The following is an 11,002-nucleotide window of genomic DNA, read 5'->3' as shown; positions in this document are numbered from 1 at the left end:
AGTGGAGCTCAAGTAAGTGATTCAGAAAATATCCATACATATTTTTTATGAGTAGTATGCTACGATGTGTATTGCATCCTAGTGTAGGTCTAAGGATACATTTAAGAATCATCGGCTAGAATTGATTGATTGTGTGATGGCTTATAGCCAATGGGGATTGGGTACTATGTAAATTCTTTGGATCTATATTAGCAAAAGTTCATTGCTAAGTGTGTGTTTAAAGATTGTATATGGTTAGGATCATATAGACTTAGAATGATTGATTCAACCTTATTTATAGTTACATATTTAGTTGTGGGTTTAGGGTAGAATCATTATTCGACCGATTATCTGATCCCATGTTGTGTATAATATGCATGAAAAAGGCAACAAGTGGTGTTTGTAGAATTTCCTAGTATTACGGAGACTAGTGAGACGAGGAATCCTAAGAGAGCCTAAGGAGTATTCTAGTAGGGATTTTGTATGTTGTGTAGCATGGAGACTATATGTTTTACCTTAGTGGAGTGGATTAGAGGATTTGGGATGGTTCTGGACGAAAGTACGGATATATGTGGAAGGTATATTGGGCCCGTACTACTAAAAGAACATGATTTGTACTCCAATCAAGGATGGTCTCGTAACCTCTCAAAACATTAATAAAATTTTTAATTATCAAAATCATCAATCCCCTACATCATAAGTCTAAAAATAAACCATGGTACAAACTATTAAAAACATCTGTGTAAAAGGAATCATAATTTCGAAAACATGAAGGATGAATTGTTGTGCCATCACGTCATTCCCTTCCCATTTGTAATGGAAGAACCTGAAACCATAAACATAACTTTAAGCGCAAAGCCTACTAATCTTCCCCAAAATAACAAATACACCATACACATAATATATAACAACACATGGTTATGTCGGGTCTGTATCAACCCCCAGGTGCGTATCAACCTCGTGTAACAAAAAGTAGCTATGTCAGGTCTGTATCAACCCTAGGTGTGTATCAACTACAAATCCATACTGATTCCTAGCCCAGTTTGGCTCTATACATATATCATACAGTCATATTAGTAATAATCAGACAGTTACATACATCATACACATATGGATTAGTGGGTCAGTATTGGTGCCTTCTACCCACTATGTGGTGAGAAGACTCACTTCACAGGAAACACTCAACCGTTATAGCTCTCACTGACAAAGTACTGCTGCTACACAACAACTAATTAGTCAAACCAAAATAAAACTTGAGCTCTTCCTCCAAATTAGGTGTTTGACTAAAAGTCAACTCAAGTTAAAATTCAGTGGTCCAATTCAATGATCAATGTTAACTTTAGTGAACCGCCACATCATGGCTACCTGTTGCCGTGCCATGTCCCTCTAGTAATATTCGATTGTGATTTTCCCCACCACCACACCGTGGCGACATTAGTCTTGCTGTGAGCACTGGATTTTCATCAACTTAATGGATTAATATTCTTTCTTCGATCCCAAAGGCTCCAAATTTTAGATCTGGCTTGAAGCAATGTTTAGAATGATAAAGTTTCCAACTTTACCCGATAAGACCATCCAAACGATCATGACCTCAAAACCTAGATTCAAAGGAACTAAATATGACATGACTTTACACATTAAGTACATATTCCAAAAAAGTTCATAGCTCAGTATACCTGAACAAATTCTAATACCTAATCCAGCCTAAAAGTTGGTGAATTATAAACATGGATCTCCAATTACTACTACAAAAACAACCTTTTACGACGCGCAATGCATGTCGTAAAACGCTCAGACGACACGCAAATGCGTGTCAAGCAAGGCCCTGTCATAACGAGAGAGGACACGCTTTTGCGCGTTGTCTATTTACGACACACATTTATGACACGTGTCTACGACGCGCAATGCGTGGCAAGGAAGGCACTATTATAAAGAAGATGACACACTTTCGCATGTCTTAAAAAGACGCACACTTACGACTTGCATTGCGTAGCATTAAAGCCCATGTCATAAAGAATTGCGTGTCATAAAGTTTAAATGTTCTAAAAATTATATATATATATATATATATATATATATATATATATATATATATATATATTGTAAATTTACTATTTTTCAAATTACATCACACATTTATTGTAATATAAAACAAAATTTCATTCACAAAAAATAAAATAAATTGCACAAAGTATAATATGCCATACAAATAATCATTCAAATTATTAAAAAAAATAATACATTGCTAACATGGGTTATACATTCTTATAAAACTAACAACCCTCGGTGACCTTGATCTAGATCGAGGTCGACTTGGATCGATGGCGACGATTGGATTTTAGATACACGACATGATTCTGACTAAAGACCATGTGCAACCACCACACGTTTTAGTCTCTCAAGGGATAGTATACTTCCTCATTGCCATCCGATAGCTTTCATTAACAATGGAACCAATGTATAGTATGATTTCTCCTGCATGTTGTTGACATTTCTTGAAAAATATTAAAAAATAAATTTATAATCTTATGATCTTAATATACCTTCACATCATTAGATGCATCTTGTAAGGACCTAAATATATGAGGGAAAAACTAAGTGATAGGGGTGTCAACAACCCTGTCAGGCCCATACTTGTGTAACAATATTTTTGTAATATATCTAAGTGTAAACAAATCCAATATTATAAGACCAAAACGCACAGACACTTGATACATCAAGTGGAAGGCTTTTGAAATTCAAGCCTTGTATCCACCCTGGTATTCTCCAACCTGAACATCACAAAAAAGATGAGGCTTATAGAAAAAGACTCTATAGATATATAATGATAAACACAGTACAAGCTAGTTACCTCTTCACCCATGATAAAGACAGTGGAATCAATAGCCATTTCCTCATCAAGAGCAGAGTTCAAAGCATCCCTAACTGTCATCTACAAAAACATGAAATTAAATCTACATAAACTAGTTTCTCTAAAATCTTATTTCAACACTATGCAAAGGTCTACTAGTGTTTAGATCCCCTTTTGGTTCAATATGATTGATATGTAAAATCATAAGAATCCATATTACATTTTTGGTTGTAGACGAGAAATGTCTCATGGCTGATGTGATAGGGCTTAATCTATTTAGGGCTAAAACTCACAATATGTATATATATATATATATATATATATATATATATATATATATATATATATATAAGTCGAACCTGGTAAAAGATTATGACTTAACACTATATCCAAAGGCCTTTGTAATGACTGCAGAAACTGTAGTCATAACATGTATAACCAGAATAACAGATGCTAGTAATATATCCACATGTGTCCACAAGAACTTTACATGTATAAGTATCCCAATGCTTGATAGAAAGAGAGCTGCAAATAAGTTTCGAATTGTCCACCTGCAATAAATATGTGTATGTGTGTCATTACTCATTATTATAAGTCCCATAAAAAATGATATATTAAGCTTGCATTGAATGGATAGATTACCTGATATAAAGTATGTTGTGCAAAATCATAACACTAGCAACAAAAGACCTGAACTCAAGACTTAGCCCTAATTTATCTCTACATTGATAAAGATTAAAATACATTTGTTTTAATAATGAAAAAAAAACATTGGTAATATGACGAGATAATTTTAGTTAACCTACTCAAGCGGATAATAAGCAAAAAGCAACTACCTTTAGCTGGTAGAGTTGTTGATGCCACTTCAGTGAAGATGACATCTATTCCAGTTGTAGCCACTTCATTGTTATATGTTGCTAATGGATTCAACTTAGCCAATAAGAATCTTGCTTGTTTTTCACATATTTTTGTGACGAAATTTGAAAAAATTAGCTACATTCAGTAACTAAGAATGTAATTTACTCTATAATTAATGACTATTGTAAAAAAATTTTATTTGGAATGCAAGGGTGAAATAGTCATTTTGGTGTCAATCAAACGGTTTATTCAGTCTAGAAAAGAAACAAACCTTATGTATATAACAACACTTTATCTGTAATTTAATTTACTCGATAACTAATCAATATTGTGAAATTTGTTATTCGAAATACGAGGGTAAAATGGTCATTAACCTAAGAACCATGTTCATCACACACCACCAATCGTGGGACAGGAAACCTCTCACGTATTATCAGTTATGCATCCTCATGTGGAGCTTGTTAACAACTGAGCAAATGCCTACAATATATAAAAAAAAATATTAATATGATGGATTTTTTTTAAATTATAAAAAGGAAAAGTGAAACAAGGAGAAAGTACTTGATGTTCAGGCTGATTTTGGTAGCCATTGTTTCTCCATTAAGCCATTATCATCCCATGAAAATCAACTACACTATAATAAGAATCTAACAACAAGATTCTATGAGCTGAAATTGACGTGACATCAAGCAATGCAAGAGAAGGAAGATAGTTAAATGAATCTGAAATTTATGAAGGCCGAATCATCACAATTGCATTTGTTATGCTTTCTCTATTTAACATCATCCAAAAACAAGTAGTTTCATCTGGACTATTATTAAACACCTGCCAACATTTCATAAAATTAAAAACATATAACAAAAAGGGCAATTCAATAAATTAACAACTTTTTACCGGAACAAACTGTGATCTTTGAAGATTGAACTTGAATTGCCGGAACAATGTGAAACTAGGGTTTAAAGAAAATGAAGAAGGGTTGTCTTTTATATAGGCCCCAAATTTGGAACATAGACGAATTAGGTTTCTCTCTATCCACCTTGTTGCATCAAATGACTCCTGAAAAGGGTAATTCGGTAAATAAAATTTATATATTTGATTTATGTAAAAAGTACTAGAAAGGAAAGTGAAAATTCACCTCCATTTCCATTTTATAAGAAGTTAATCTAGCCATTACTACAATAGCAGTCTCTTGATTAAAACATTGCATTAACTCCAGTTAAAGAAAATGGTAATTATGTCTTTTTCCAAAATAAAGAAAAGGGTTTTACTAATTTTTTTACCTCTGAAACAACAACAGTCTCGAGTCATCTTCTAGTGATTGTAATAACTCGTAGTTTCGGTTGCCCATCAATTATCTGGTATCTATACCAAAATGACCATTTTACCCTTACGTTCTTTAAGAAACAATTTTCACAATACAGACCTTCAAAGAAGAGAAGAAAACCCTAAATTGGTTTCAAAATCCAGGATCACAAATACAAAGAGCAAACAAGATACACCTTAAACTGCATAAAAGTTGCAAAAGTATGCTGCCCAACTAACTCTAAAGATTTCCACAAAAACTTATTTTATAGATGAATAGATGCTTCTAGTCTACAGAATAAGTCCTACAAGAAGATATAACTCATATATACGCAAAGAGATATAGTTATGTACACATTAGTAGATTCATGATAACTAAACATATAGAATGACCATACAAACCTTGAAAGCATCAGGTTTTCCTTTGGTGATCTGGTTTTAAGCAATGTAGTTGCTTAAAACGTCCCTTGTGAATTCATCCGGATTCTTCCCATCATCAATCAAACTATAAAGTATAAAATCATTCAATCACATCAGATAATTATAATTTAAAGCATTATAAAGAGTTTTCAATAGAAAAGATATCGACTATTTTATTCTTACTTTAAGACCTCCATCGGAACCTGTATGTTACCCTTCTCCGACAATTTCACCATATTATCCATCTCCATAACAGGTGTGTTTCTACATACAGAGAAAAAATAAATTATCCATATTCCATAAGTAAATGTAGATGATTTGATTAAGAATTTATTTTACATAGCGAGTTAGTATCGCAATTTTGAAACAGGCTCGTGTTAAGAAAATACATCAAATTGATAAATACACAAGTAAAGAACTTGCAAGCATTGGAGAAGCGGAAGTTAGGAGGAAACGTTTAAGGAAGAGACAGTGAGGTAGAGCTGATAGATGGTTCCTAGGGTTTTTTGAAGTGGATTGATGACTTGGTTTAGGTTTTTCTTGGGATAGTCAGATGACGAGGTAGTTGCTGTAACTATTGATTCAGTAGGTGAAGCATCGTTGTGATGGCGGTAGGAGGTTTTAGGTTTTTTCTCATAGAGTGATGGAAGCAGAGCAGAGTAGAAGGTTGTGATGGTGGTAGTGGAATCGGTAGGTTCCTTAGAGGTATCAAAAGAGGAGATAGAAAAAGAGGGAGAATGATGATTAACTTGAAGACATTTCATGATCGATAGTGTTTGTGTGTGGTAGTCATGAGGGCTAATCAGAGACAAATATGATCAAGAAAGCGTGTTGAGAAAGAGGTACATTAAACTATTCAAGCACAGTCATGATCGATGATTATTGTAGAGGCCAGAGAACACCAAGTGCTTCGTTCTTGAAAAAAATCCCTACCAAGAACGGTCCCTACGATTTTTTGGAATTTAGGATAGTTAAAAACTAACCCCTGCATTCTGTTCTCATATCAAAAATCAAGCTCGACATAACTTGTAAGAGAAGAATCGAACCTGCTTCTACGTCAATCAAAACGTAGGGCTTGTAAGGAGAAGGGATTTTCGGCTAGTGAAAACAAAGGTGAAAAGAACACAAAGGCGGGGTTTTTAACTTTCAGGATTTCGTATCCCCACTTTGTTATTAACAGAGAACGCGCATTTCCTAAAAAAATTAGAAAACGACATGCTTATACGACCTCCTAAATTCTTCAAATTTCTAATGATCTGACATTATTTTTAGGGCACACACTTTTTCATATCATTAGTCAGTGCGTGTCGTAAAATGCGTGTCGTAATAGGCTATTTTCTAGTAGTGAATGCATGTCCTGAAGCCATAATGAGCCAAAAAGATGGTTTTTGCATGGAAACCACATGCATGGCTCAAAACCCATCAAGAAAGCATATCCAAACCAATAATCAAACCCTAAAGTCCTATAGATTCATAAAGCTGCAAGCTTTATACGTACCCATCATTCCATCTTAAAATACATGAATATCAACGAAAAAACATAAGATCTAGAAATCTATTTTGATAAAATCGAGTCTTGGAAACTTACAAATGTCCATAAGATTTCCAATACCAAGGATGAGGACTAGATTGTTCAATCTAAGCTCACTTCTTCTTCTTCCTTCCGTCTAAGACTTCAAAAAACACCAATAAAGGCATAAAATGATGGAGAGAGAGAGAGAGAGAGCGAGATTTAGGGTTTCACAGGTCTGAAGGCGGCTAAGGGTGAACAAACCGTGGCCTCCTCATTCCATTAAATAGGGAGAAAAACCTAGAAAATAGGATTTCTCACTTACCAACTACCACACCGTGGCATATACTGCCACACTGTTGCGGATTAAATGAAATACATGGCTGAACTTGAGTTGCCACGTCGTGGTTCCTTCCCACTACATTATGGCGATCCTAAAAACTCCAAATTTGCAAAATTTAAGGTACCTATGGATTTATATGTTACAACTCTCCCCCACTAGAATTAGACTTCGTCCTCGAAGTCGGCCTTCGTAAATAAATTAGGCTAATGCTCTCTCATCTCGACCATTGGCTCCTACTTTCCCTCAGAATACCTTTCATGTTACCATTGCCCCTTCACAAGTTTTACCTATTTTTTTGCATAAAACTTTATGTTTTTGTCGAGAATCACAATTGGTCTGTGTACATAATTTAAGTGCTCATCAACCTGAATTTCATCCAAAGGAATCATTGTAGAGTTATCTGATCGACACTTTTGCAACAAAGAGACATAGAGAGTGTAATGTATGTGACTGAGCTCATAAGGCAACTCTAAATGGTGTGTAACCTTACCCACCTGTGCAATAATTCTGAAAGCACTAATAATCACGAACCTAATTTCCTCCGTTTTGGAAACGGATGACATCCTTCCAAGTTGACACCTTCAACAGTACCAAATACTCCACATGGAACTCGAGATTTGAATGACATCGGTCGGCATAACTCTTTTGTTGACTTTGCACGACCCACAACATGTCGTGCACGTTTTTTATCATCTTAGTAGTCTTGAGAGCTACATCGGTACTCCTCATGAGTCGATGTCTAATCTCGCCCCAACAAACTGGGGTCTTACACCTCCTGCCATAAAATATCTTGAAAGGTCATCAATCAATACTAGCATGGTAACTGTTGTTGTAGGAGAACTCATCTTTTGGATGAAAATTATCCCAACTCCCGCCAATATCAAGCACATACACCTTGAACATATCTTTGAGTGTTCGAATGCTCCGATCACTTTATCCATTAGTAAGGGTGATATGTTGTACTAAAATCAACTAAGTACCCAAATCCTCATCAAAATTTCTACAAAACCTAGAGATAAAATGAACATCTTGATCCAAAACCACCAAAACATGCACTTCGTGTCGAATAACCACCTCCTGAATATAAACTTTGGCCAACTTCTTGGTTGATATACTCTCAGAAATCGAAATGAAATGTGCACTCTTGGTCAATGTATCGATAATTACATAGATAAAATCAAACCTACATGTCATCCTTAGCAACTTTGAGATGAAGTCCATAGTGATCTCTTCTCATTTATAAATAGGAATGAGTACTGACTACATTTTGTTTTGGGGTCTCTAATGTTCGGCTTTGACCAACAATTTAATCATAACACCACAAACCAAGCTATCTCTCTTTTCATACAGGGTCACCAATAGCTCAAGTTGAGATCCATATACGTCTTTATACTTTCTGGATGGATCGAAAACTTCGACTATTGATCCTCTTCCAACATCATCTGTCTTGACCCATCAGTCGTCATAACCTAAACCCACTCACACAGCATCACCAGGCCCCGACTATCCTTGACATACAATGGAATCTTCCTCATGATTCACTCCACCTTCTAATTTTCCCTCTTCAAACCATCCATCCAATCCTCTTTGATCAACTATAAATGAAGGGTCTAATCAATGGTTTGGTCTAGGCTTTCGCTGTAATAGGGTCTTTTGGTTTAATATGCATTTTTGGTAGTGTAAGTGTCTGTTTACGGCCTAAGCCAGAGTTTACGGTCGTAAACCCAAAGGCCGGTCCAAGTCTATTATACATAGGGGTTTGTTAGGTCGTTTATTGGTTGTTGATGCCTCAGAGTCTCGTGTGCTATTCCACAAGCTGTACAAGATGTTTTTGCTAATAGAAGCGTGTCCAAGATTGTTGATATTCTGTTTTCTACTTTGTTCTTAATTGTTATTGATTGTGTTTGCTATTTGATCACTGGTAAGATCGGTTTCAGGACCTTACAATTGGTATCAAAGCGAAACCGGTGTCAAAGTGGAATACAATCGAGTTTTCGACTATTTACGATGGAAAATTGGTTTCTACTGAGAAAGGGCTTTAAGATCAATTTAGAAATCAAGGTTTTCTTGAACTTCTGGTAGTTCACGGCCGAAGCTTACGGCCGTAAACTATGATTACAACTGCAAACTTCTTCATTGTTCTTGAACGTAAGCTTCGTTCTAAGGCCGTAAAAGGAGCATCTTCAACAACCGTACACTTCACTGTAAATTCCTTTACGACCGTAAACTCAGACCGTAAACTGAGTTTACGGCCATAAACCATTCCCGAACCGTAAACTCTTAATTTTACCAGAAACTATTTTTTAAATAATCTTAATTCTAATTAATATTAAATGGAGTCTCTAAGTCAAACTCACCACCACGAGCTGGATTCGGTAATGGGCACAACCACTCGAATTCCAAGACTGCTATCCGCTGAAGGATTTCCAAAATGGAAGTATAGGATTGAAAAGTACATCAAAATGAAGGACTTCAAAGTCTAGAGAAGTATCATAAAAATCCTGTCAGAATAACCACTACTGTTGCGGGACAAGTAGTTGATAAAGCGGTTGAAAATTACACCAATTAGGACTTTGAAAAAGTGGAGGAGAAGGAAAGGGCTTTGGCCACTCTGACTATGGCCCTGTCCCCTGATATTGCTCAAGGCTTTAGGGATTACACTTCTGCTAAGGCTTTCTGGGAAGCCCTGATCGAGGTTTATGAAGGGAACGAATACATGAAGGAGAGTCGCTAAGATATGTTGCGAAAACGGTTTAACATGTTCAACTACATTCCTGGAGAAGCTCTTGAGCAACAACTACAATGATTTACCACTCTTACCACTGAGATGACTGTGGCTGGGATTGTTTATACCAAGTCTGAAATAAAAAAGAAGCTATTGAATTCTCTCCCAAAGTCATGGGATATGAATATAGTTGTGATCAAGAAAACTAAGGAACTACACCGGCTCTCTCTTGCTGAAATGATGGCGGTCATCAAGGCCTGTGATATTGATGTAAAACAGTGGGAGATAAGTCACGTGAATTCATTCTCAGCTGCAAATCTCGGGATCTCCTCTAACAATGCTCTTTCAGCTTTCACCTCTCTTTCTACAGGTCAATCTTTTTCTGCTTAGCAAGTTCAAGCTTAGTGTTTTTCAACTCCATCAGCCACTTCACTTCCTGCTCAATCGTTCATTGCTACTAAAGTTGCTTCTTCATCTAATGTGGCTTCCTCATCAAACGGAAAGGAGGTGATAAAAATCATGCTCTTGCTAAAGTGCTTGTTAACTGCAACAATGCTCTTGTAGCTGGAGATCTTTCGCCCCAATTGTCTTTTTCCAATCTCGATCAAAGTCATCCTGAAGACATAGAAGAAATGGATATCACATGGAAAATTGTCATGAAAGTTTTCAGGGCAAAACAGTTTGCAAAGAAGACCGTGAAGAACAATTGGTGGATGAGTGTTGACAAGAAGGTAGGGTTCAGCAAGGGAAAGCTTCGTTGTTTCAACTGCCACGAGCCAGGTCATTTTGCTCATGAGTGCCTAAAGCCAGACAGAAGATTGAACAATGATCGGATGATAGTTATAGTAGGAAACTATCGGAGCGGTGCACAAGTCAACAACGAGAAGGCGATGGTTGCACAATCCATTGACTGGGAAGATTAGACGCACGACCTAAACATATCAGGACCTAAAAATGCTCATTTGGCTCAGGTTGGTGATGATGCTCCTGCTGAGGTTATTGCTGCTGAAGATC

Source organism: Lactuca saligna, chromosome 3, assembly GCF_052625555.1.
Source record: "Lactuca saligna cultivar CGN05327 chromosome 3, ASM5262555v1, whole genome shotgun sequence".
NCBI classification, from domain to species: Eukaryota; Viridiplantae; Streptophyta; class Magnoliopsida; order Asterales; family Asteraceae; genus Lactuca; species Lactuca saligna.
Note: the sequence above shows the minus strand (reverse complement) of the source record.